Source organism: Ambystoma mexicanum, chromosome 10 (genome assembly GCF_040938575.1).
Source record: "Ambystoma mexicanum isolate Mex_15411 chromosome 10, UKY_AmexF1_1, whole genome shotgun sequence".
Lineage (NCBI taxonomy): Eukaryota > Metazoa > Chordata > Amphibia > Caudata > Ambystomatidae > Ambystoma > Ambystoma mexicanum.
Genome location: NC_090932.1, coordinates 919,617,595 through 919,644,319, shown reverse-complemented (window position 1 = coordinate 919,644,319; position 26,725 = coordinate 919,617,595).

The window sequence follows — 26,725 nt, the reverse complement described above, 5'->3', positions numbered from 1 at the left end:
GATTATCTCCAAGCCCCGCCCTAACAGTGCTGGCAGTGGGGTTGCCATTATCTTCCCTGAGTGGGTCCCTTCTTCCCTCATACCCACCCAGCCTTACTCTTCCTTTGAAAGCATAGTTTTGAAGCTGGTCATCTATCCCACTTGCTGCCAAAAGCCACCGCTGGATTACCACAATTCAGCTGAAGGGAGAATCCACCTGGTCTCCTTCCTTCTCCCAAGTGAGACCTGCCAGGAAGAGAAATGCTTCCAGGGAAACCCTCTATGGGAAGATAACCCTGTTCTGGTAGCGGGGGTTACTCAGATGTCTGAGTTGAAGATCGCTCTCATGACGTGCAGCTGTGGGAGAATTCTGAGTTACACTGCAATACAAAGAGAATTATTTAATAGGGTTTTGAGGTAAGGTTATTGTCCCTGATGACAAGTAGTTATATTACCCTGTGTAACTGGATTGAAACTGGGGCTGCTGGAACACTGCAGGTGTCTCACTAGAGGCCACGTGGGATGGAGTTCGTCAGAACTGATGCCATCTAGAAAGAGAGATGGTGTGAGAAGTGGGGACTAATGTATTGAAAGCAAATGCGGAAGAGAGTTATCTCCTACTGTGTTCGCTCAGCTGAGGGGCGGTGCAGGGAGTTTTAGCAGCACGCGAGGGAAGAAGAGAGAGACCGCATGTATCGGGGAGAATAACCTCAGTGTCTGTTGCTAGAGAACTCGAAGGAGTTGTCGGTGGTGCCTAGGGCAGAAGTAGAAGGTGAGTGCTAGCCTCAGTAGGTTGAGCAAGAAGGAGAAAAGGAGAACTGTACTGATAGCTGGGAGACTTCTCGCGAAGCCATTAGTTGGGTGGAACTGAGTGCATGTGTCGGAAAGGAAACAGAGACTCTAAGCCCGTATTCTTAGAAGCGGGGGTCAGTGTTCTAAGGAATCTAACAAAACGTACAGAATGTGGCTACTATAGGAGTAGCAACGCGATGCAGCACTGTCTGGGATGCCAATAGTACACACTCAGAAGCCGGGGGCGGAGTCGGCTCAGCTAATCCGACGAGGATGGCTGGAACAGTGCTTTCAGCATGCGTCACTATCTTGCGAGGACCGTAATGAACCAGAGCAAGGGGCCGCCAACGGGGCCACACTGACCATCCCGCCTATAGGATGTCACAGTATGCCCCCTCCTGCTCTCTACGACCCCTCCAGCTAATCCAGAATAGGGCTGCAAGAGTTATTCTTGGCCACAAGCCCAGGGGCCACATCGCTCCAGCCCCAGAATCTCTCCACTGGCTCAGGTTGCTGCAAGGATCAAATTCAAATCCCTCTGCATCATCCATAAGGCTGTCTGGGGCTGGGGACCAAGCTATCTACAACTGGCTCTCACTAAATACTCTCCCTCTAGATCTTTACGTTCCTCCGGCACCAACTCTCTGCATGCCAAGCACTTTGCTAAACAGCAAGCTGGTGGCCGATCTCTTTCCTCAGCTGGCTCCCTCCTATGGGTTCCATGTAATAATGTCACCACAAAAATCTCGCCATGCAAAAATATCGCCGAAAAATTGCTGTTTTTTGTGGCGACATTATTGCATGGAACATGCGGGGGCCACCCCCGCAACCCCCAAACTTTTTATTTCTTTTTTTTTTTGCCCCTGTCTCCATATATATGGTCACCCATATAATATTGCCATGACCTTTTCCCGGCGATATTATTTACGGCGACCATATATATGGGGGTAATATTACCTGATTACCCCCTATGGAACGGCCTCCCCCTTCCTCTTCATCTTGAGCCAAATCTCCTCAAATTCCAGAAGCTCCTCAAGACTTTCCTTTTCCCCTCCTCCTTACCTCCCTCCCTCTTAAGCTAAACCCCACAGTCGCTGAGATTGGTGACCAGGGCCCTTATGTGTCCACCTTGGTGCTGGCCTCTCACCCTCAATTGCCATCAGCATATGCCTACCCCTGCACTTGTCTTGGTGCCCCCTGGCCTGTGTTATCACAGGCCTGCACTTATGTATTGACAATTGACTACTCTTGCCAAGTGATCTCTACCAGTCAATTAACAGCTGCTTGCAACTTTCTCCCTAGCACTTGCCTCCATGGTACTCCTAGTACTTACCCCCATCCCTTCTCTCCCTCTGCACTTGCATGTTCTCAATGCTCACAAGATCTAGTAGGACTGCCTCTCTATTTCATTGTCATATTTGCCTTTCATTCCCAAGTACCCTCCCCGTTGCCATGTGGATGCTTTGAAACGCAATTACTTGATGTATAAGCACCTTTAAAATGCACAATAAAAAATACAAAAATACAATTTTCTTACAATGGATTCTTCAGGACAGGCCCACTTTCTCGCATGTGCATTATAAAAACTCCTCCGTGCCTTCTTCTGGGCCCTCCATCAATCTATATATAGAAAACACTTAGGTATGTTTCCGTACTGAGCGATGCAATTTCTTAGTGTTAGGTTGCCCTCTGCTGTCCAAATGGCAAAGTGCACCCACTTCAACAACAGCTATCATTTCAACATACAGATGCAATTTATCAGTGTTAGATTGCCCTCTGCTGTTCAAATGGCAAAGTGCACCCACTTCAACAACAGTTGCCATTTCAACAAACAGAATGAGCGTGGTTATACGTGCTCACCTTCACCTTCCACTATCGCAAACATTCGGAAGTTACTTCTGTCCACCCCCTCTTCTCGTCACACAGGGCAAAGTGGTTCCAGTGTCAATGAACAGTTAATTACCGACTCAACGTTTCAGTTTCTAAATGCCTCCTCACAAGCTAAAACTGAAAGTAGGTGCTGTAATGATGCTACTGCACAATCTTATGCCATCACGGGGACTCTGCAACAGAGAAGGGTTGACAATTACACATCTACAAAGACACATCATAGATGCCCGTGTGGTCGGTGGAACTTCGATACTGTTGTTAAATCAAGCATACCTTGCATTCCATCTGCTACATTTGGCCTTTTTAATGACCACTAATAAGTCAGAAGGACCTAGTCCCCTTCATGGAAGTGATCAGTGGTAATTCCGCTATTTAGGAAGGGGGACAGACGTGACCCTATGAATTACTGACGAATATTGACCTTTAAGACAGGCTAGAATGGGGTATGTCATATCAAGAACAGCTAGTAGCACATTATGTGTGAATTGCATGTATATGTCGTTTGGTGGTTTTAGCATTTGCCTTGCTACATATGTGCAAACCTAATATGTATCAATGTAACAAAAAAGTAACAGTAAGTAACATATCCCATTCACATTTAACTATACTGGATACGTATGAAATTACAACATCACTCCCAGTTTGCCACACACCCAGTCACAAATATGGCACGTGCAACAAAAACTCCTCTTGATTGTGGGGACCTTTCCAGACCACCCCAACAAATGACTTTGCAGAAAATGTGCTGATAAATGTAGGATGCTTTATTGATTTCTTTGGCATGAACCTTTGTGATCACCTTATAATGGCTGTTTTCAATATCTGCAACAAACCATTAAGTAGATAAAGGGGTCATCATTACCACAACACGGGGTTGAAGTGAACAGCAAGTATAGGAAGGACTAACACAGAAATATCCTGTATTTCATGAAAACAGCTGGAAAGACAGTGATAGTTCAATGAAATATGCACACTGGTAAAAACCGTTCACCCCTAAATACACACACTTCATTCCAATCTCTGGTTGGAGCTGTTCCAGGAAATGACTCTTTTCATATTAGTATTAGACCCATTGCCTTTTACATAAGCACTAAACACATATAGCACATTTGGAAAATGAAGGGACTTCACCTATGGAGGAGGCACAACAACCGAGGTTGGTACAGCAGCGTGCTATCTCTCACTTGAAAGATCATTGCATGACCTTTTGTTATTCAGAGAGTGAACACACGTGCACATTCCCTCTTGGGGAGTTGTACGAGTTTCCATCCTCAACATCCAATTGCTTTAGAAGTGCAGACAAAAATCTTGCAAAACTCACAGAAACCTTTAAAAAACGATTGGAGAACTGAACGCTTTGTTTGAACAGAGGGCAGCGTTGATTTGAAATAATTGTTTTTTGAGTGCAAATAATTATTTAATATAGATACAAAGGGATGCTTACGTACCACTTAAGGCAAAACCAGTATGTGCAGATTGCTGCAGTGCTGCAAAAAAATCAGTCCTGGATTCACTACCATGAAAAGTGTTACATGTCTTCCAAGCAATGGATGATTGCAGGAGCCACTTTCCTGTTTCGCATGCATAATCGGGCTATGCATTATGGGTTTACTTATACACAATCTCCTGGGCTATGGGGGTTAAAACCAACCTATCAATGTAGGCTTAGAAATGGATGCTAAATGAAGAATGGTGGGCTTACACCATGCACCCACTACTTCTTCATGTATACCCTACAGCAAAGAATATGAAGGCATGCCTTTGTCTAGATATGGACTTAGCATGTCAGGTGTATGGACTAGTGTATGGGCCCAGCTTTGGACTTCTACTTTTCCTTTCATGCCTGCACACCACTTACCGGTGTCCTCCACCTGGCACCACTAGCCCCACCCATTCCCTCAGAATGCAAACCCATCTCATTAAAAGGTGGAAGAGCTGCACCGCTGAGCCCTTCAAAACCTCCAATCTGGGTCTCAAGACCCACATGACTGGCCAGGTCTTGCTAATTCAACCATTTCCCAAGAGCATAGGCAGTCTTAGTTACTACAACAAATCACAGCTCTCCTAGTCCTGTCCCCTGGGAGCAAACCTGCATGATCTGTTCCAACAGCACGCAACATCACGCTTTACCGATTCCTCTAATAGTTCTATCATAAAAGTATATCTGACAAGCTCCTCATAAGCCCTTCTTCAACCGACTAATGCTTGTGTCCTTTTCTCTAGTAGAATGTTCTCCTCACCTCCAGCCCCTCCTTTGCAGCGGAGCTTATTTCTGTATTCTTGTCTGGAAATTCTTCTGGTGCCCCATCCAACCATATTGGTGCCTAAATGATAACTCCATTGCACTGCATACTCAACCACCTGTCAAAGCTAATTTACCACTTCCTATTCTGCACAAACTACCAACAGTGCCTTACTTCCATAGGGGTAAGACGACAATCGCTCCTGACGGCCGGTGTTTTCCGCGGTGTGTCTCCATCCCCCCTACATTTGCCCTCTCCCATTTGCATCCACCCACACCCAACCATCTGCCCCCAACTACCCCTCCATCTCCCACAACCTGGTCAAACTAACAAAACTCCATGGTGGGCACTGTTCCCGACTGAATGCCTAATTACTGTTTTGGCTGCCGACGATGCCACCTCCTTCCTGGCCATGCCTCTATTTGGCACTGAAATCGAAGAGGGGCTGCACGTGTCATGTAGTTAACCTACTTTCTTAAAGTTTTCTTTTAAAAAACACCCTTGTGTTGGGGTACTGATATCGTCAATTCCCACCTTTGTAGGCGGGTGTTGCCCCTAATGGAGCTGATCCCTCACCATAGCTCGGGACGGTGGGTCAATGCAAGCAAGCAAGCTTTGCCTGGGCTGATGGGCTGTCACAAGTAATGAAGACTACATTCTATACAATGTTGGCCCATTACAACTTGCAATCTTTCTGTTTGTGTTCACTCCATTAACGAAATAGCTACACAGATCGGCATCCCTTCCATTTACCAATTAACTCCTATGGAGGTTCACTTTCTGCTGGAGTGAACATAAGGGCTCGCTTTCTCCAAATTGGATTTATTTATTCTTCCATTTCAAGAATAACTCCAACAACTGAACGTTTTAAAATCCTGTATGGTCCAATGCATTTGCGCTGTCCTCAGGTTCCATATTGTAGCACCTTCAAACAACCGCTTTTATAAACGTATCAGTTATTCCACTTTATAGTTACATTACATTCTACTTTTGGTCATAAATCGAGCCTAGCTAGCCACCTAAGTCCTAGTCCGGCGAAAATGCACACATGCATCTTCTAATCTAAAAATTCGAAGAACCTCCAACACATGTACTTCGGTCACTGGCGGCGTTCCAACTACAGAGCGCATTGAGGCCATACAAATGGGGAAAGAGCGCTATATAAATAACCAAATACAATACAATACAATACCATAATACTTCATACAAGGTGGCCCACTACATTTGCATCCCCATTTTAGCTGGAATAAAAATAAATATGCTCATTTAGGAGATTAGATTAGGACCTAGTCATCGAATGTCCCCTAGGCCTGGTGAATCAGATCCCTTCTCTGTGTTCTCAGGCAGTAAGTAATGGCCGTCTGACCTATAGCAATTGCTCGCTGCGCCTAGATTGACACTGCACCTCAGCCACACATCATGGATGACAAGCAACAAGGCTAAAAACACAGCAGGATTGCTGCTAATAGTCTTGCTCAGAGGAGAATTGACTGACATTTTGCTTCTGGACTGTCACTATGGGTGGGGTCAGACTGATATGTAAATGCATATTTCTTTTTTTTAAACTTTCTTTATTGGTTGATTCACATTTCAAGACATTTGACATGGCATTATGAAAATGAAGTACAACAGCAAGAACAAAGTGTGTGCAGTATACTGACAGGCAGACGGCAGGTTGCCTCTGAACACAAGTGACAATTAGAGGCAAGGCAGTTTCACAAGACACATTTTGGTACAGTGGAACGTACTACGCTTTGGATTAGGAGCTGGATCGCTACCCACTGCTCGGACCCTGTGTCCAAAGTGTCAGATTCGACGAGTGGAGATAGTAGATTGGCCACAAAGGCACTCCATAACATAAATTCTTAGACCTATTCTGCACACCACACAAACAATCATATTCTTTTTCAGTTTGGCTGAGCCAACCAGATCTTTAAGCAAAGTGCCTATCCCCGGAGGGGACGAGCCAGCCAATTTCATCAAAATACATCACCTAACGACTATCATACATGTCGTGGGCAATTTCCAGATCTGTTTATGGAGTCCAGGGAGCCAGACGAACATACAACACAGTAGTTGGCAGGGTATGGGACGCCCCAGCATTTTAGAAACTCCCTCGGCCACCCCTTCCCAGAAGACTCTCACCTTAGATCATGCCCACATCATGTGGAGGCAGTCAGCTGAGTCAGACTTACACTTCGGACAGCTACCCGCCTTAGTTCTATCTAACAAATGCATACGAGCTGGGGACAAGTACACTCTGTGCAATGTTTTGAGGTGAATCAGCTGTAATCAGGTACTGAATGCCCCACTGCTTGTCGGTAAAAGTAACCCCAACGTCCTCCTCCCATTTCTCTTTACATTTTAGTGCTTCTCGGGGGTCACGTTGAATTAACCTGTATAGTGCAGAGACCACGCCTCTGCTCGCAGGTGAGTCCACAATGAACTTCAGCAGTGGAGTTACTGGCGGCATCTCTGTGAACCACTCTCTAAAAGCGGCTCGCATCCTGAAATACTGCAATCGATGCTGAAATCCCCCTCCCATTTTTTCAGAGAATAACTCCTGGGTAACGAATGCTCCTTCCGGATACAGGTCCTCGATGTGGTTAATCGCCACTCCCCACCACTCTAGAATTATGGCTTCATCGCATGTTGGCGGCAAACTCTCTTTGTTCTACAATAGTAGGCCTGGGTCAAAAGGGATGTCCACCCGCATTCGCTTCAGAACTCTATTCCAGGCATGCACAGTGCACGCCACGAGATCGAATTTACATTTATCTGACACACTTCTAGAGAGCAAGACCACCTGCAGAGAATAAGGGCGCACTGAGCATTTTTCTATGCGCACGTGAGAATAAGATAGGGCCCCTGGCATCCAGAGGGACACAAAGTGTAGCGGCGCTGCTAGGAAATATAACTTCAGATCTGGTGCGCCAACGCCCCCTCTGTCCTAGGGGAGAACCAGTGTATCCCAGCTAACTTGTGGGTTTCGTGGGTGCCAAGCTAGCTTAACCAGCTGGGCCTTCCCCTCCGCAAAGTAGCCGACCGCAGGCCATTCCGGGATGTTCTGGCAAATATACAGTAGTTTGGGGACCACTACCATTTTGGCTACCGCTATCTGACCCAGTAATGAGATGGGAAGTCTGCACCACCTCTCCACCTTCGTCTTCAGGGCGGACAGGTACCCCACATGGTTGTCCGCTAAAAGTGTTTGAGCGTCCCTACTAACCTGCACCCCCAGATACGTGACAGACATCTGCTCACATCTGTATCCTTCAATATTAAGAGGTTTAACCATAGCCTCATTTAGTGGGAATAAAATAGATTCTGACCAATTTATCATAAGACCCAAAGCATTTGCAAACCTGGCAACCTCCTGCGATAGTGGCCTCACTTTAGTCACAGGGTCTTTGTAGTATAGAATTGCATCATCCGCGTACAGCAACACCAATTCCTTAGCCACACCCAGAGATAAGCCCCTTGCCCCATGAAATTTGTGCAGCCGGGCGCCAGTGCCTCAATCACAACTGCAAAGAGTAGGGGCCATAGTGGACAACTCTGCTGGTCCCCTGACCCAGATCAAAAGCCTAGGATTGTGTGCCACCTATACCAATTCGGGCGTTCGTCCCAGCATACAGCAAATGGACCGCTGACAGATAATACTCTGGAAACTCCACCTGGTGCAGCACCTCAAATAGGTAGCTCCACTCGACAGAGTCAACTGTTTTCTCCATGTCGAGTAGAGATACCATTGCCTGCACCTTGGGGTCGAACTGGGCCAGAATCGCAAAGAACCTATGCAAATATAATCAAGTCGACCTCCGGGTATAAATCCTGACTGGTCCGCATGATGATGCTCGAGACACACGGAAATAAGCGGTCTGCCAGCACCTTGGCGAACATTTTAGTGTCAAGATTCAACAGGGACATCTGGCGTTATGAGGAGAAATCCAGTGGATACTTGTGGTGTCAATCTGGAAAAATTAATACCCTTCATTTGAATGATAGGCGTAACTTGATGGCCGTGGGCCAACCGTTTTATGCACCAAATTATAGAAATATAAACTGCAATGCTTGACCGACGAGCGGCCATTTTAAATGTAGCAAGAATCGCCATTTTGCTTGTTAACCATTGCTCATTGCTTTCTGTCTAAAACTGCTTTGCAGTTTGCAATTCTTGCGAATTCTGCTTACTCTGCTCAACTGTTAACATTGTTGTCTGTATATGGAAGGACAAGGTCGCGGGACTGAAGAGTTTGCTGAAACTCCTCATGAGTAGCCCAGAGAGGAATGCCCACGCTCCCTCTCTGTAGCCTTGGGAAGAAGCTGCAGGGCATTTAATCACTTCACAGCTGCCAGCCAGTCTCGTACGATGGTAGAATATGTTAGAATAATACAGTTAAAGGCTTGAATTATGCTTCTCTTATGGCACCCCCTTCGCAAAACCCTTTAGAACGTGTCGGCTCCCAGGACACAAATAGTACCTCATAGATAGCAAAGCTTGGAATGTGGCTCTTCCCCCGTGTACAGATTGCTTCCAAGAACAGAACCACCATGTTCTAAAAGATGCCTCCGCACTTTCTAAATTGCACATTGTTACTAGAATAGACATCGAAAGCATTAGAATCGTCATACTCGTCGGATATGTCCATCGTCATCCCGAGTTCAAAGGAACTTAATACAGAGGGGTGTTGAACATGACTTTGCTGATTGTATGATGTGCATTTTGTATATATGTAACTGATGTACGTAATTCGCTCTCTTGTGTCCCTCGAGGTCTAGGAAACTCACGTCGCGGGCGTGAGATTAGAATTGGCCAATTGATACTATCTTTTGCTTGCAATAAACCCTAGCATTGGGAATTTGAAACCTTGTGTCTGGCGCATCTTTTCGTGTATGGTCATTGCCTTGTTTCCATAGCACGAGGGACCCCTAGGGGCCCCTTTCAGTGGGGAGAAGTCCCTCTTTCATACCTTTCTCTTACACCGACAGCAAATGTGGAGCCACCTCGGGGCTCAACTCCTTGTAGAACACAGCTGTTATTCCGTGAGTGCCAGGCGCTTTGGAGGAGGGCAGAGCGCGCCTTGCAAGCAGGATCTCATTAAGCATGATTGGATTGGCTAGTGCTTCAACCACCTCCCCACTCAGCACCGGAAGGGATGCTTTCCTTGTATATCCCTCTAACTCAGCTGTTGGCATCATGATATGATATGATATGATTGGTTATTTATAACGTGCTTAATACCCAGAGGTTTCTAAGTGCGGACCCGGGGATCTAACCTGTGTTGCTCCGTGTCATCTTGCTTCCAAGGCGAGCATGTTGCCGCTGAGGTATCCTCCTGAAACAACCCTCTGGACGCATATAAATTATCATAATACTGGCAAAAGGCATCTAATATGGCCTCCGGCCTCACAGCGGCTTCACCCTCCGCTGTCCGCACTGCGGTAATGTCCATAATCCCCCTTTCACGCCTGGTCATTGCTGCTAGCAATTTGCCCGGCCTGCCCTCATCGCCGTACCTGCGGGCCATTGCCAGGGCGCGCCAGGTATTTAACCTCACGCTGAGCAAGGTTATTAAATCGATCTAATGCTTCCCTCAATTTGGCCCTGAAGTCAGTCCCACCTCTCTCGTCTACCTCACCCTCATGCACCTTGATTTCCAGTTCTGTTTCAGTTAGTTGCCTACGGATCGTTTTCAACACTCCCAGTTCCAGAGACAGCCATCTGCCCCATATGACCACCTTGAATGCCTCCCATATAGAACTCATCTTAGTTACTTAACCCATGTTCTAACGAATATATGACTTGACCAGGCCAAGCACTTCACTTTTATATACTATGTCCAATAATGCTGTGGCTTTAAATCTCCAAAGGGGCAAGAGACCCAAGGACAGGGGAGTGGTTAGATAATGTTCTGGGCAGAAGTACGCATTTAGCTGTTCTGTGTACCAGGGAGGGACTCACCAGGATATAGTCCAGACGTGAAGAGGTCCCATGAACCGTTGAGTGAAAGGAGTACTCCCTCCCCTCCGGCCGGACTAGCCTCCACACATCCCCCAACTCTCACTCCTGCATGCAATTCAGCACCACTTCTGCTGCACTAGAACACGGGTGAGCACCCCCCACTGATCTATCTCTTACCGGGTGCAGTATGATGTTGAGGTCTCCCGCCCACACTATGCTAGCATGAAGGAACTTGTGACATCTGCTCAGTAAGGACTCCAATAAAGTGGAGGGCCATATACTTTGACAAATGTAAATAGTGTACATCCCCAGCACCCCGCGACAATAACAAACCTCCCATTTGAGTCGATCTCAGCTTCCGTGGTATGGAAGTGGAGGGATTTGTAAACCAGTGTTATGACCCTGGCTGAATATGAAGAGTAGGAGGTGTAGTGTTTGCAGTCCCCCAAACCTTGGCAGCCCCCTCATTTCCTTTTCCGACCAAGTAGGTTTCTTGCAGAAAGGCCACCTTGGCACTGTGCCTTCCACAATATTGGATCACTTTGCAAGCCTTGCGTAGGTTGTTAAGTCTGCGTACGTTCCAACTGATCCCCTTGCAAGCCACCATTAGCCCAGAGACTATCTGGATACCACTCCCTGCCCTCATGTTCATGTTAGCCTCACTCCAGCTACTGTCTGGTTCCGGGAGACGTGAATCACTTTGAACTAACAGTTCCCAACTTCCCCACATCTTCCCCCTCCCATCACCCTTCTACTCCACACTGAACCCCGAACAGACCCACCCCCACCCTCACTGCCCACCACCAACTTGCAGCGATCCGTAGCCCCCACCCATCTACCCTCAACAAGTAAGCTACCATGGGTCACAGCTCGGGGCGCCCGACTCCCCTACCCAAGAACCGACTCTCCACTTCTGACCTCAAGGGGAAGTCTTTAGAAACATAACCTTGCTCAGCATCTGGACTGATTCGTTACATAATTAAGCATTCATGTATAATACCCACCAGAGAGAACTTTATGTGTTGGACACGTTTAACCAGGGGTCGTCCTGACCCAATTCACATCCAATGAGAGACCCCCAAAGATACTCTTACACAAGCATGCAGACCTGACTCGAGGCATTGCCCTTTACTTCGGCAGCGTCTCAAGGAAATCCTGCACCGCCCCTGGATCCGTAAAAAAAGTTTGCCTGACTTCCATGCTGGACTCATAGTTTGGACGGGTATAGCATGGCATACTGCATCCATCGATCGCAGAGTGCCCTTTTTGCCGCTAAGAAGGAGAGATGGGCCTTCTGGACAGATGGGGTAAAGTCAGGATAAAAGAACACTCGGGCATTCTCATAGGTGAGATCCCCAGTTCCTGGGTTCTGCAAAGTATGGTGTCCCGGTCTCTGTAGTTCAACAGGTGTGCAATAATCGGTCAGGGGGTTTGGCCCGGTCTAGGGATCATTTGCGATACCCGATGTGCCCTCTCGACCAGGAATTGGGGGGACAGCGGAGGCACCTGCAGGACCTCCTTAATGAAATTTTCCATGAAGATGTCCATGTTCTGCTTCGGGATAGACTCCGGGACCCCCACCACCCGGATGTTGTTCCTCTGTGATCTCGCCTCCAGATCCTCTTTTTTATCCTGCATGGCCTTAACTTCCCTCTCCAGGTATCCTCCAGTGAGCCCACATGGTGCTCCACTTAGATATCCATCCACTCTCCTTCTTGATGCGCTCCTGCATCCTGCCAAACTTATATGCCATCCCGTCAAGTTTGGTATTGATGGACACCAAGCCTGACTGCATCTCCGCCAACACCAGGCCAAGCTCTGACGACGGGGCATTCTCATTTGCCCTCGCGGGGGGCTCATCCTGGCTTGGGAGGATGGTCTGTCAGGGGTATTTCAAGGTTTGGTATCTTCTCATTCGCCTTGCTCAGTCCTTCCTTCTGCGAGAAAGTCAAGCGGGATTGCCACTTATTTCCATTAGCCATATATCTCCCCCAATGCTGCTTTTTTTGTGCTTCACTGAGGGCAGTACTGTACCCCCGTCTCCCAAGCAAGGGGCGCTGCCTTGTCTTAAGCTTACAAACTCCAGCCACTAAGTTTGACCAGCGCTGCCCCGTTGATTGCAGAATACGTGATAGGGCGGGAGCCGTTGCCTCAGAGTATAAGCCCTGAGGTCATATGTCATCTTAGTGCGGGTGGGGCCTTGAGAGCGGGGCCTGGGTGCATGTGTTATTGGGGCTGCATGCCTTTCAGCTGCAAAGGTTCACTCAGAGTACCCCTCTTCCCCACACCAGATTCAATATAACTGGCTGCGCACTCGACTCTGTCTAAGCAGGGTTGCCCCTACCCATGCCAGGAGTCCCTCCAGCTCTTGCCAAGTTAGGTGGGGGTGGCAGCTTGTTGCTGTGTGGGGGAATCAGCACTGCTAGTAGATTGATCAGTCGCCTCAATGTTATGTCGCGTGACCCCGCTGGAGGTCCTCTCGCTGATACTGTGCTGCTGAATTTGATGGGTACCTTTCCTCTCGATTGCTCCCGTAGTTGAGGTTCAAGGGGGAAAATGTCTTCTCGCAACAAGGAGCCGCAAGTGCAACGCCAGCCAAGGCACCTCCAGAACTCTCCCAACTGTTATACTGCAGGCAGTTGCAGGACCAGTCACTTTGTCGCGGGAGGCACCAGTCTGTAAGATGTCGGGTTGGGCTCTTAGGTTTCCAAGGGCTCCCCAGATCCAGTGCAGCCCAGGTCGTCTCCTTATCCAGGCCCGGCGTCTGCTGTTCATTGATGGTCCCAGCCGTCCCCTCAAGACACCTACCGTTCTCTGCCAGAAAATGTTGCATACACTGGGCAGGACCTCCTCCAGTCCTCACGTGCTGGCCTCACTCCCACACTGGAGGCCACACAGCCAACGTAGGGGTCGGGATGCTCGAACCCCGTCCCACTGCCACCACCGAGGGGGGTGGCCTCCCGCCTCCGGTATCTAGCCACTGCTTGCTCATCTGTTCCCCTCCAGCAAGCAAGTAGTGCTTTTCCGGTGTCCCTTCGAGGGCCCAGGATCCGGCAGCCTCGCGCCCGACCTCGGTGCACTTTGGCCCGCTCCCCACGCCGAGCAGGGAGTTTGCTGCACCTTCCTCCATGCCCTAGCTGGGTCGATACCTTTGGGAGCCCTGCTATTCTCACCAGTCGGCCATTGCCAGTCACATCGGGCTCTAGTGTACAAAGCCCTGGGGACTGTTGGGTGGAATCAGCATGCCGTCCCTCTCACACCGCCAGCCACGGCTCCCAAGGCCATGCATGCCACATGGCCCCTCGGGCGCAGGCAGGCATCCCCAGGGCGTCTCTGTGGCACAAACCTGGGTCAGGAACGTGTCCCCTTCATCAGAATATGCTGACTCGCCTGGTGGGTGCTGCAGCGGACACCCCTTACAGCGGGTCGTCCACATATCCTTGAGAAACATGGTCATCTTGGCTGTGGACTGTCTTGCGCCCCCCACAAATGCATATTTCTCCTCTGATGTGGCACAGAGAGATACAACTTGATCATAGACTCTTCTAAGTTGATAATCTTCAGTAGAGCAGGTTATTTGACCTTTTGTGAAAAGCTCTCATACATTTGTCAAATAAAAATCACTATGTCCGAGTTCAGCAGGCGTGAAGATTACCACAAACCATCCTTTTAGTTTAGTATTTAAAAACAAGACCCATTATGCATCAATTTCAAATGCCTTGAATGCTTATGTTCTTCTGGAAACAAATTTCTCGTCATATACAGAGCTCCATGCTCTCATTTTATTATTCAGCTACATGGTGTAAACAATATACGGTCTGTTCCTCCTGCTTCTGTTCTCACTTTGATGTGTGTTTTTAGACATATATTCGCGTACATGTATGAAATATGAATCTCCAACACATGGGTGTTTTTGATTTACTAAATGTACATTCATTCTGCTCTTGTAATATAAGCCTTCTATGTGTATGAAAACTTTCAATAAAGTGAGCACAACATGATCTGTTTTTAATACATCTATGAGGCCTATAGGAAGGAGTTTTACATTTCTTACATGCACACAATTTAAATCTCCTATATGCACACAATTCAAATCTCCTATACATCTTATATACAGAATAAAACTGACATTAACGTCAATCTAACGTTGATGTGTTTTGATATATATAGTAGAGCACATGTACAAATCTGTACCTCTTCAGGTACGTGTACACCTTGTAAAAAAAGATGCACATTCATGCTGATCATGCATAGAGTACATTTTAGAATGTGAATATGTCAAAATTGCCCAATTTGATTTTCAAAATGTTTTTTCACTCCATCAATTCCTAATAAAATGTAGCTGAAAATCAAAGCTGCCAATGTTGTGATATTTGGCCAAAAAAAGTATTTTCCCATGTCAAAAGCTGTTCAAAACGCAATCAAACCAGCATTTCTATTAAAATAAATGGTGCTGTTATAAACAATCCTAACATTTTTCATCCCAGGGCAGCTGTCTCGAAAATTCTACTGTGGAATAATTTCATATTTTTTCATGGAAGGATTCAAGAGTTACTAAGAAAAGTTATTGTCTGAAAATCCATAGCCAATTATTCTTAATCTTAACTATGCCATGCACTAGGGCAATGGCATAACAAATGCCCCCCAGAAGGGAATGCTCGATCACAGAACAATGGAAAAGGCAATGGAGACAGCGGGCCTCATTACACGGTAGGCGGCAAGGGTTTACCGGTACTGGTAAGGGCACCGGTACCGGGAAACCCTTACTGCCTTACTCTGAGGTCTTTTTGCGGGACCCAACCTTAACGGCTGGTGTAGACCAGCCGTTAAAGTTGGGACCCGCAAAGGGACCTCAGTGCTAATTACGGTACCGCAATCTGTGGTACCGTAATTAGCCCTTTCCCCATTCCCATTGAGCCCTACGGGGCAAAAATGGGAATGGGGAAGGGCCATGGAGAAAGGGGGAATTACCGCGCCGCAAACCTTGGAATGGGGTGGTAATTCCCCTTTCCTCCATGGTGGTACCGGTATGGTACCGGCAGCAACCGCATTCCGTGTGATGAGGCCCAGCATCTGTTTTATGAAGTGGATTATGAACTGCACTGATGCGCACTGCTTATGCGCCGCATGCCAGTTCTTATTATAGGAATTAACTCAGAGCAGAACTACTCCCACTGAAATGGAAGACTGGAAAAATGTAACGCCTTATTGTCAAAATAATGACATTTTACAGGATCCACATAAAAAAAAAATACACGTATTGTTGCAAAAGGCCATTTCCAAAAACCATTTCTCACGAATCTCATCCTGCCATTTTTAATGAGATGATACAAATATGAGCAATAGCCTAAGGTCCTCCCATGGATTTGTGTGGTTGCGGCATAAGGTGGCAGCGTGGGATTGTGGGTATAGGGAGACGATGGGCAGCAATTTGGGCAGCAATGGAGGTGAGGGGTGAAGCGGGGTAAGCGGTTGTGGGGGTCTCACAAGCACAGATGGTCAAAGTCAACCCGAGAAGCAGGCGAGAGGGAAGGGTGGAAGTGCGGAGAAGAAGGGATGCAGGGTCTTCTCTGCATTACAAGGACAGGAATTGGAAAGAGGAGGATGACACGGGTGGATAGTGCAGGGCAGGTCCGTGGGGAGCGGTCCGCAGTATGGAACAAAATTGCACTCTCCACCATCATTTAGGTATGAGAAGGTGCAGTAGAAAAAAGAGAAGTGTGTGCCAACGGGGAACAGGAATGGGGCCCAGAATGATGTGCAGAGGTACATGTGTTAGAAAGGTCAACACGTAGGGTTGGGACAAGAGTGTCATGAAGTGTGAATCAACAGCAACAACAACAAACTTCATTCGGCTTCCGCCATTATAATAAATAACAAAACAAAATATTTTACTGCAGTTAAAAACAGAATGAGCAGCAACTCTTCACAAAATGGGCCTCATTATAAGTTTGCCGGTCCAGAAACAACGGTAGCAGTAAGCTTGCCGGTACCGTTGTTTCCGGACCGGCAAACTAAATGTTCTGCGAGCGGGTGCCTTTGGGCAGAATGGCATCCGCGCATAGAACTCAACGGATGCACTGGCACCATTCATGAATGGGACTCAAATGGGAATGGGGAGTCATATTTTCCAGGACCCGGGAAACAGCAATTACCGGTTCCGCCGGGGCTGTAATGCCCCGGTAATTGCCCATTCCCAGGTGCCGGAAAATTCATGGCTCTGGAGGCAGCTGTGCCGGTCATACCGGCACAGCTACCTCCAGGGTCATGATGACCCCCTGTGGTAAAACATAATATATTAGCCCATTTGTGCACATTCATTCTCTATCTGGATTTCAAATGTGTTACAGCATCAGTAAAGCGAGCCACACCACAGCGGAACGTCATGGGCGAATAAGATTGTCTTTAGAGCCTCCCTTCACGTTTCTATTCCCAATCTGAGAACATGTGGCCTAATTAGTCTTTTTCATAAAAGCAAATATTTGCTACATAGCAGTAAAAAATTAGATAGATCTTCCCTTCCTCCATTTTCGCAACACTTATTTGTCACCTAGCTAGACTTATTGGCCCATGATTTGCTGCCAGTTGGGAGAAGAACCTTCAGTCGCATAAGGGTTAAAAGAGATCTAATCCTTGGGGAGAGTTTAGCGCTTAAGTATTCGACAGAGACCAGGGGGTCTTTGATTGGAATCCAAAAGGTTGAGGAAGTGAGCGTATTTGCGGAGGGCCAATCATTCTTGAGGCAATCTGCTTCTGTTGCAATTTTTATTCTTCTGAGAAGGTCATGTGGGGACTCCTCATTAGGTTAGGTTATCGGATGGTGTATATCCCATCTCTCACAGATCATTAACATATGTGACCACCAGCCAGAGAGGTTCATCGAATCCCCTTTGGTGACTTCATTTGCTGCATTTTCAACATTAGGATTTGGGAAACCAGCGGCTGATTCCGCAGTGAGGTACCTGAGCAGAGCGGCAGTGCACCGTGAGGCCAGAGGAAGGATCCTAGCTCCGGCCTGATTGCACACGCCGCGGTACAGTTCAGGAGACCGGAAATAGATCTTACAAAACGATTCTGACTCAGGAAAAAAATGGCATTCAGAAGATGGACATGGAACCCTGGCAAGTGGATCTAAAGTTGTGATGTGACGATGGGTTCAGTGGAATAGTGCTATGATTAGCACATTACAACCAGTGCAATGGCAATCACAGGCGAATTGCAAGGCTTGATGGCCCCATGTTTTCCAAAGCAACTCAAGTCATCATGATTTCACTGGTCAAGCCAGGGAAAGTGAATTCCATGAGACAAAGTGGGCGTCGGAGGAGGCTAATATGTTTGCAGCAGAACAAGTAGAACATTGCACAAATTATGAGATTTCGAAGCTCCCTCTGGCAGCCAATACATTATCCTTTTCATTCACGTCTGGTCATGAGAAGTAAAGAACTGGGGCCGATTCATGGAATGTTTGCACGGTTCAAAGTGACTTTGCACTGCTGAAAAGTGGCTTTGCACTGCCGCCGCAAACCCTGATTCATGGAACTGTGCAAAGTGTATTTTTGCAGTGTATAGTCAGCGCAAAGTCATTTTGTACTGCAAACATGACCACTTACACTGACTTTGCACTGCAAAAATACACTTTGCACAGTTCCATAAATCGAGCTCTTCGTGTCCCCAAGTTCTCTGACATAATTTGAAATCAGCTTCTTGTAATGCGTATTCTTTGTAGGTGGCTTTGCACTGCAAAAATATACTTTGCACTGCTCGGCCCTGATTCATGGAGCAGTGCACTGCTCCACCCTGATTGGTGGAGCAGCGCAAAGTGCATTTTTGCAGTGCCAAGTGACTTGGCACTGCAAAAACACACTTTGCACTGCTGCGCCCTGATTCATGGAGCAGTGCAAAGTGTATTGTTGCAGTGCAACAATACACTTTGCACTGCTCCATGAATCAGGGTGTTTGTTAGCAGTGCAACGTCACTTTGCACTGCGCTATACATTCTATGAATCAGGCCCTTAGTGTTTTGCAATATGGTTAAGCAGCCAGAAACAGGTGCCCCTCTGATTCTGCCGGTGTGCGCCAGCTCATACCCCTCCCTCTTATTGACTGTGACTGGTGAAATCGAAGCAAATTCGGCTGCAGAGGTGACGTCAATTTTATTTTTTTTGGTCCAGTGAAGCAAAAAAAGTACATTAAAAGCTCGAAAGATCTTCGCTCCAATTAATCTTCCCTCTGACAAATAGAAGCACTCTAGTAATGCCCTCTCCTCTTTGCACTTTGTTAATGGAAAAATAATGCAAGTCCCAGTAATTACATTTCTGGAACAATTTGTAAAAAGGTGCTTCAGTAAATGGAAATTATTGCCATGTGTGCTCTTTTCTATGCAATTAAAACATTTCTAAATGATAGTGGCTTTTTGAGTCACTTCCGGTTGCTGCCATCAATTTAATATCTTTAATAGTGGTATGGCTGAATATTGCTCTGGGGCCTTTTAGATGGAACGAGGGAATATGAGAGCTGTGCTAGTGGGTCACTCCATCATTGTAAAACATATGCTCATACCCACAAACACGTGTTGCACCTGGAGTTGTGGCCTTGCAAGGCTGATTTATCAGCCTGGGCCAAAGGCAGTACTATTTTGTTACCCGGCTACGGGGCGGAGTAGCAGGTTTTGTACATTTGTTCAAGGTTCACAGACTCAATCCAATGGAATTGGCTTGCGAAGCTTGAAAAAATCTAACACATCCCTGAAAGATTGTCGCGGAGTTAAACAACTGTCATGGCTGACTAAGGCTGACAAAGCAGTGCGATTACACTCTGAAAAACAGAAAAGAAATCAAGAATTGGGACATCAGTAGAACGCCGGGGAAGGGTCACACCTACAAGATGCACTGTAGCGGGCAATGTAGGAAGAGGCAGAGACCTAAATGCCTTGCTGTGAGAGATCATTGAGCGATGGAGAGGAAGATGCCAGGGACCAGACAGGCTGCAGCAGGAGTATTGGGAGCAGAGATGGTAGGGAAAACACGGGCAGAGCAGAGGAGCAGTGGCAAGGGCCTGGAGCTGACATGGACATCTAGCAAATGAGGTCCTGGAAAGGAAAAGTATACCTGCACTTATTACCCGGAAGCTTTGGATCTTGTTTGCTTGCTGGAAAACGGAAGTTCCACTATGGGTGAACATTTAGTTTTATAGCCCAATCCCATGGACTATACCAAGTGCTGATGACCTGGAAGAACAAGTTTGCTCAGCCGTTAACTTGTGATGAGGGATAATACCACCACATGCAGCCGAAAGGGGAGGGGCACAACACTATTAGTACTCCGGCGGCAGGTTCTGTATGACGCAGCGGCCCAGTAACTAATCACAACTCTTGGTGGGAAGTGCCGGGGTGGGCCTGTTAGAGCATCGCAGGCGTGGCCCTGTACACCAGCAATATCTGGAAGAAGGCAGGTGGTGTCTAGTGAGTGCACCACAGTGGGAGCAGAGGTGTGAAAGGATCTGTGAGATGGTGCCAGAGCAGAGTGGCAGACGAGTAAGTGAAAGCCCCAAGGAGGATAATGGCTTCTTAGAATCTCTAGGCTCTATCTGGAAATAGAGCTTGGAGTTCAGCTATGAGACCTGCTTGTCCTTCCCTCCCACTTCCTTCCCCTCCCCCGACCCCTGATTGGGCATGCTGGCCTGCACTGGAAACTACGGATGTGGTTGGGGCTGAGTAGACACTCGGCAAGGCCTTTCCATGCCCGGATGTGCTTGGAGTGAGTGGATTTCCATCTTTGTGCTCCCGCCTGCATTTTAAAAATGATTCGTTGATGGGGAAGTTAATTTGTTTTTTGCCACCTGGAGGACCATTCACCCCGTTCCCTTCCGGCTTCTTCTTCCCTCCCACCTGTGGTGTCCCGCTCTTGGGGCACTGGAGTGGGACACACTGTGCACCAGGATCACCTGGCCAGACATAAAGGCTTGCGATCACGCAGTGGGTTGCACGGTAGGGGTCACCCTGCAGGGGTCAGGATTACTCAATCCAGCACCAATACTGGGGGCACCCATCAGACGTTAACCTCTGCTCTGTGGTCACACAGGCCAGGGCTTTGACACAGTCTGTGGGCACAGGGCAGGCACACCATAAAGAAAACACAGACACAGAGTTGCGGCTTCCTGGGTCTCTGCTGCAGTGCTTGCACATGCACGCAGAGGCACCATTTATTGCCTCGAGTCATGACAAAGTCATGACTCGTGTTCTTAAAGGGGCAACACACCCCAGTTAGAGGGCGAGACACCACACCCCTTCTTTATTATAACCAAACAAAACAGCAAACACTGGCCTTCCAACGGAGCCCACAACTGTTGTGCATTCCAGCCCACACACCACTACTATTACGCATGTATCTAACCACAGCAAACCATGCTGCTTTCCAGTCATTGCACCCTATATTCCCGGATCAAACTGTTCACCTTGGGGAAACAGGGTCTGGTCGTCCTTCCTTTGCTGGAGATACCCCTGTCCACTTGTACTACAGTAGGACAGGAAGAAGACATCCTCGTCATCCTCAGCATAGTCGAACTGCATTCTCTGTTGCTCTGCCAGCTGGATTGCGGCTGTTTTGGGTGGTTTCCTACCCGTTGCTTGTCTCATCTCCTCCCTGGAGGCTCTGCCTGCTGCTGGCCCCACTGGGCTGGCTGGCGATGGGGCTGGGCAAACCTTTGCGAAATAACCTTCTTTTCCACACCTCCCGCATGAATGTCCTTTGACTGGTCACTCATGTGTGTGTGGCAGGCCCCATCCACACTGAGGGCACAATGTTGCGCCCGTCTCCTTTCGTGGCCACTCCCCTGTTCTTGCCAGCTTACTTGCCTGCCACTTGCCACGACACACACATCCCCCAACTGCACCCGTTGCATGGAGCTTCCAGCTTTGACTGCTGCCTGGGGAAGACCATGGCCAAGGCATGCACCTCTGATAACTCCTGGGTGTGTCCCAGTTCTAGGATTTGGTCCAATGTTAAACCTGGCTCCCTAACAACCTGCTTCCTCTGCTTGGCAGAGCTGCATCCATACATTATTTGAGCCCCGACCTCGTCAACCTCAAAGTTGCCCACAGCGCCGGACAGTGTAATGTTCCATGAAATGCATATAAGCTCTCCCCTTCCTCTTGTCTTGCATATCTCATCCTGGACTGTTCATAGTCACAATTGATCATGGGAATAAAGTATTTGTTCAGTGTGGCAATGGCTGCAGCGTATGTATGGTCTCTGGGCCGTAAAGTCTTAAACAGTTTCTGCACTGCTGGGCCTGCTGAGTATAGCAGAGTTGGCCGTTTCGCCTTTCCTTGAACTCAACTGCCTCAAAAAACAGAGACTGGCAGGTGCTCCTATCACATCAAAGGCATACAGTGGCGCAAGCAGACCATTCTGTCAATACGCCCCTTGGCGGTCATTCTCCTCATCCCCCATGATAGGTGCCTGACGTTGCACTGGGTCCTGTCACAAGGGCGCACAAGCACTCACTGGGAGCCGCTACCCTGTGATGTTCACTCACCCATGCAAGAGTATCACCTCACTCGCACTGCCTTCAGGACCTCTTGTCTCCTCCCATGTAATCTGTTCACTTGGATGTCTCTGTTGCTTGAGCCTGCAGAGTGCAATTCTCCACAGCACTTTGGCACCAAGATCAGGCCTGTATGTGCCCCTCTAACTAAAACCCCACCAGAAAGGAAAATAAGTTCACCCTTCCTCTCAGATGCAGGGCTGCAGGGGTGGGGGTGTTCTCCCTTTCAGGATTTTCACCAGCACAGACCACAGTGAAACTCACTACTGGGAAGCCCGGTTAGGTGGCTGTATGTGGTGTTGTTTTTCCTTTTCCAGGTATAGCAGATGCAAGACACAGGCATCCACGTTATTTTTGTCTTCCCCCTTCTCCCGAGAACTGCTGGCAACTGCGGGCCAACCGCTCCAGCCCAAGGCAGCCACACCCCCTTCACCGCCGCTGAGCCCAGGTGTGGGGGATGGGCTCAAACGAACACGTGGCTCCTCCACCCTCGCTCTGCAAGGGAAATGCCGGCTCTCGGCCCAAACGTGGTGGGCATGGGCACAAACAAACATGCAGCCCCTCCACAGGAAAATGTCGGTGGCTGCCGGCCTCACCATAGAGTTCCTCTCTCCCTCACTGCCGGCGGGCCTGGGAGCTTTCCGACCATGCCAGGTGTTCCTTGATGTGCGGCCAAACCTGCTTTCCTTGCTTGCGGCCAACGCTGCTTCCCCGCCTCCTCCACAGGCACTCTGTAGCCTGAAGGCTATAATTATCACACCGTTGGAGCAGCCGGCCTGTACTCCTCGTCGCCAATGTGGTGTCCCGCTCTCGGGAGACCAGAGCGGAATACACTGTGCACCGGGATCAACCGGACAGACAGAAAGGCTGCAATCATGCAGTGGGTTGCATGGTATGGGGCACCCTGCAGGAGTCGGGTTCAAGGTAAATCATTTTTCACCCTGTTCCATTTCTGCTTCTCCTTTCTTTCTACCTCCTACCCCTCCTCTGACCCCTGATTGGGTGTGCTGGCCCACTTAATTGAACCCTGCAGGGCAGCCCCACTGCCCATGCAGCCCCCTCAGCTAAGGCCCCTGAGGCAAAGGGCAGCTCCTACAGTAGCAACTCCAGACCATGGCTGCCTGTATTCGCCATGGGAGCATGCAACGCAGCCATGAAACAGCAACAACTGACAAAGCTAAGAAAGGTACATGCAGGGGGAACAGCCATTACTGCTCCCTACTTAACTGTCCCTCCTCTCTTATTGCTCCTATTAGCTAAGTTTTCAGTCTGCTGCAGGTCGCAGTTGCATGCAATCCATATCTGGCATTAGGTGATTTGTCATAGTTTGCCATTGGGGCTTTTTCCTTCTTTTTTAGGAAAGTAACATCTGTGTGTTTTTGCATCTGTTGTCGTGTTTGAAAATTAAGCTTTGTCCCTCTTTTGAGGAAAGTCAGATATGTGTGTTTTGCATCTGCAGTTGTGTTTAAAAATGAGGCTTTTTACCTCTGCTTAAGAAAGTCAAATCTGTGTTTTTGCATCTGCTGTTGTGTTTGAAAATTAGGCTTTTCCCCTCTTTTTAGGAAAGTCAAATCTGTCTGCTTTTGCATCTGTTTTGTGTTTGAAAATTAAGCGTTGTCCTCTTTTTGGGAAAGTCGAATCTGTATGCTTTTGCATATGCTATCATATTTCAAAATGAGGCTTTTCTCTCTTTTTAGAAAAGTAAAATCTGTGCGTCTTGCATCTGCTGTTGTATATGAAAATTAGGATTGTTCCTTCTTTTTAGGAAAGTAAAATCTGTGTGTGTTTGCATCTGCTGTTGGGTTTTGAAATGAGGCTTTCCCCTCTTTTTAGGAAAAGTCAAATCTGTGTGTTTTGCATCTGCTGCTGTATTTGAAAATTAGGCTTTTCCCTCTATCTAGGATTTTTTTCCCTTTATGCATGTAACTTGCTTCTTGGTGTCTTGCTTTTCTTCTGTATGTGGAAAACTTAGGCGTTTCCCCTTTATCCTGGACACTTGATTCTAGATTGTTGCTTTGCTGTGTGTTTCCACTCAGTGTCATGCACTGCAGTTTCTCCTTCTCCCCCCTCCTTCCCTCCATGCTCTAAGTCCATGGAGTTTTCAATCCCCCCTATCTTCTCTAAATGCTATTCTATCACCTATCCAATCTCTTTTTCGAATTCTGGAAGGAAAATGTTCAAGAAGGATCTCCTGGTCTTCAATACAGGCCTGCCCATTGCTGACACCCATGTCAATGCTTCTTGCAGGCAGACTGTCACCAACAACCTCTTTGGATTCCTCACATGGTCTCAGTGCTCTCTCCTTTATCTTCCTCTCCCATTAATGGTGGCACACATTGGGAAGTACTCTTGGCATACTTCCTTTCCTCTAGGGCTATTATTGTCTACCTAAATGGCAATGTCATGGGCCAGGGCTTTCAGTCCAACCTCCTCCTTCTTGAGAGGAGTCTTCCATCTCTCATCAACTTCCTGCCACTCCTCCTTCCGTCCTGGCCGCTCTGCACCTTCCGACGAGTGTACAACATTCCTGTTCCCCTCCTCAGAAGACCTTCAAAAGTGGCACCCAGCTCCACTTAGCTACCCTCAACTCTTGCTTTGCCGTCAAACTCTCCTCTGACATCTGCCTCCTCCTTGAAGATCTCAACCTCAACGTCCTTGCTCTCACTGAGATGTGGTTTACGGCCAGCTCTGCCACGAGTTTTGATACTCTCTTCCCAGAGGGCTACAAGATCCTCTTCAATCGCAGGCCTAACTGGTCCGGGGCGGAGTGGCCCTTATTTTCTCTGAATGGGTCCCTGCAACTATCATACCCACTCAGTCCGACTCCTCCTTTGAATGCCTGGTCTGCAGGCTTGGTGTCTTCTATTCTCTCTCTGACTCTGACCACCATCTACAGGTCCCCCGGCTCAGTCTTCCTCTTTCTCTCAGAGTGGTCTGACCTCACCTCTTCTGTTCTGTCCTCCTCCAAGCTTCTCCAACTTGGAGACTTCAATATTCACCTTGACTACCCTGATGTGGCCTCTGGAATCAGCCACACACTCTGTGACCCTCTTTCGCTCTCCATTCTTCCCTCTGGTCTGACGCACAAAGACGGCCACACCTTGGATACTCTCATCTCTGTTGAAACCCCCATCTCCAACCCTCTCGCTACTCCTTTATCATGGTCTGATTATGCTCTCCTGTCCTCTCACCTGGACCTCCTTGGTCCCTGTTGTATTGTGCCTGTCTCTGGTGATGTCATGTCGAATGTTTGTGTGTGGATGATAGAATATTCTTGGTGAGTGTTCTATTCAGTGACAGTTACTGCTGGCTGGCCCTGGGTGATGGGAGCCGGTGTCTGTCCTTTGCTAATGTCCTTAATGTCTTCATGTGAAACTGTAACTGATAAGATGGAATAAACTTACATGAAGTTAATCTAAAAAGCCTGGAACCTGCTTTTTAACAATGGCGACGAGGCGGTCTTTGGTAACACGCGTTCCACAAGCTGAAGCACTGAGGACCCTGCTGCGGGGGGTGCAGGAAGGACAAGCTGAGGGAGAAGGACAACACCGCCCCCAGAAACCGTAAATCCCATCACCCAGGGGCCCAAGGGGTCGTTAGGAAGAAGCCCTGACATGATCCCCTGCACTCTGGGCCATTCCAGCGTTTGAGGGGGCTTGGAGCCCATACCTGCACCTAAGAGACGTGTAGCCCGTGGCTGCACCTTAGGGGCTTAGAGCCCATGTGTAGTGCCTGGAGGGGCTAGGAGCCCATTTGCAGCATCGCTAAGGAGGTGCCTGGAGGAGCTATTACTCATATGAGGTGATGAGGAACATTGAGGTAATGTCTGAGTAGTTGCTGAGGGGTTTAGAGCCTACTGAAGGACTGTGAGCTCGAATAATGATTAAAAAGTAGCATTGCAGCTATAAATGGTTGAGTCAACAGTTTTGGAACTGACCTTGCTGTGATCGGCGTGTCCCGTTTTCCTGGAGAGCAGTAGAGCAGTGCGAGTGAGTGCCGGCTGTGCTGTGAAGAGGGGCACAGTGGAAGCTCTGGGATCCGTGTCGAGGGGGCAAGGTTGCAGGATTGGTGCTGTGTACTGGACTTGAGAAATGTTGCGGAGGTTGGCGCAGCGACGGTTGGGGTCTGGAGGTCTGCGCTCCGTGAATGCCAAGTGAAAATGGTGACGACACTTGGAGCAGTGAGGGAGTAAGCGAAGGGCTGGAATGCTAAATTATCAGCATTCGCAGAACTATTGTACGTATCTATTCAGAAGCTTATTGCTGTTTTGAAGAAAGGACCCTACAACGTGGGTCCTGCGTCAGGATAAAGG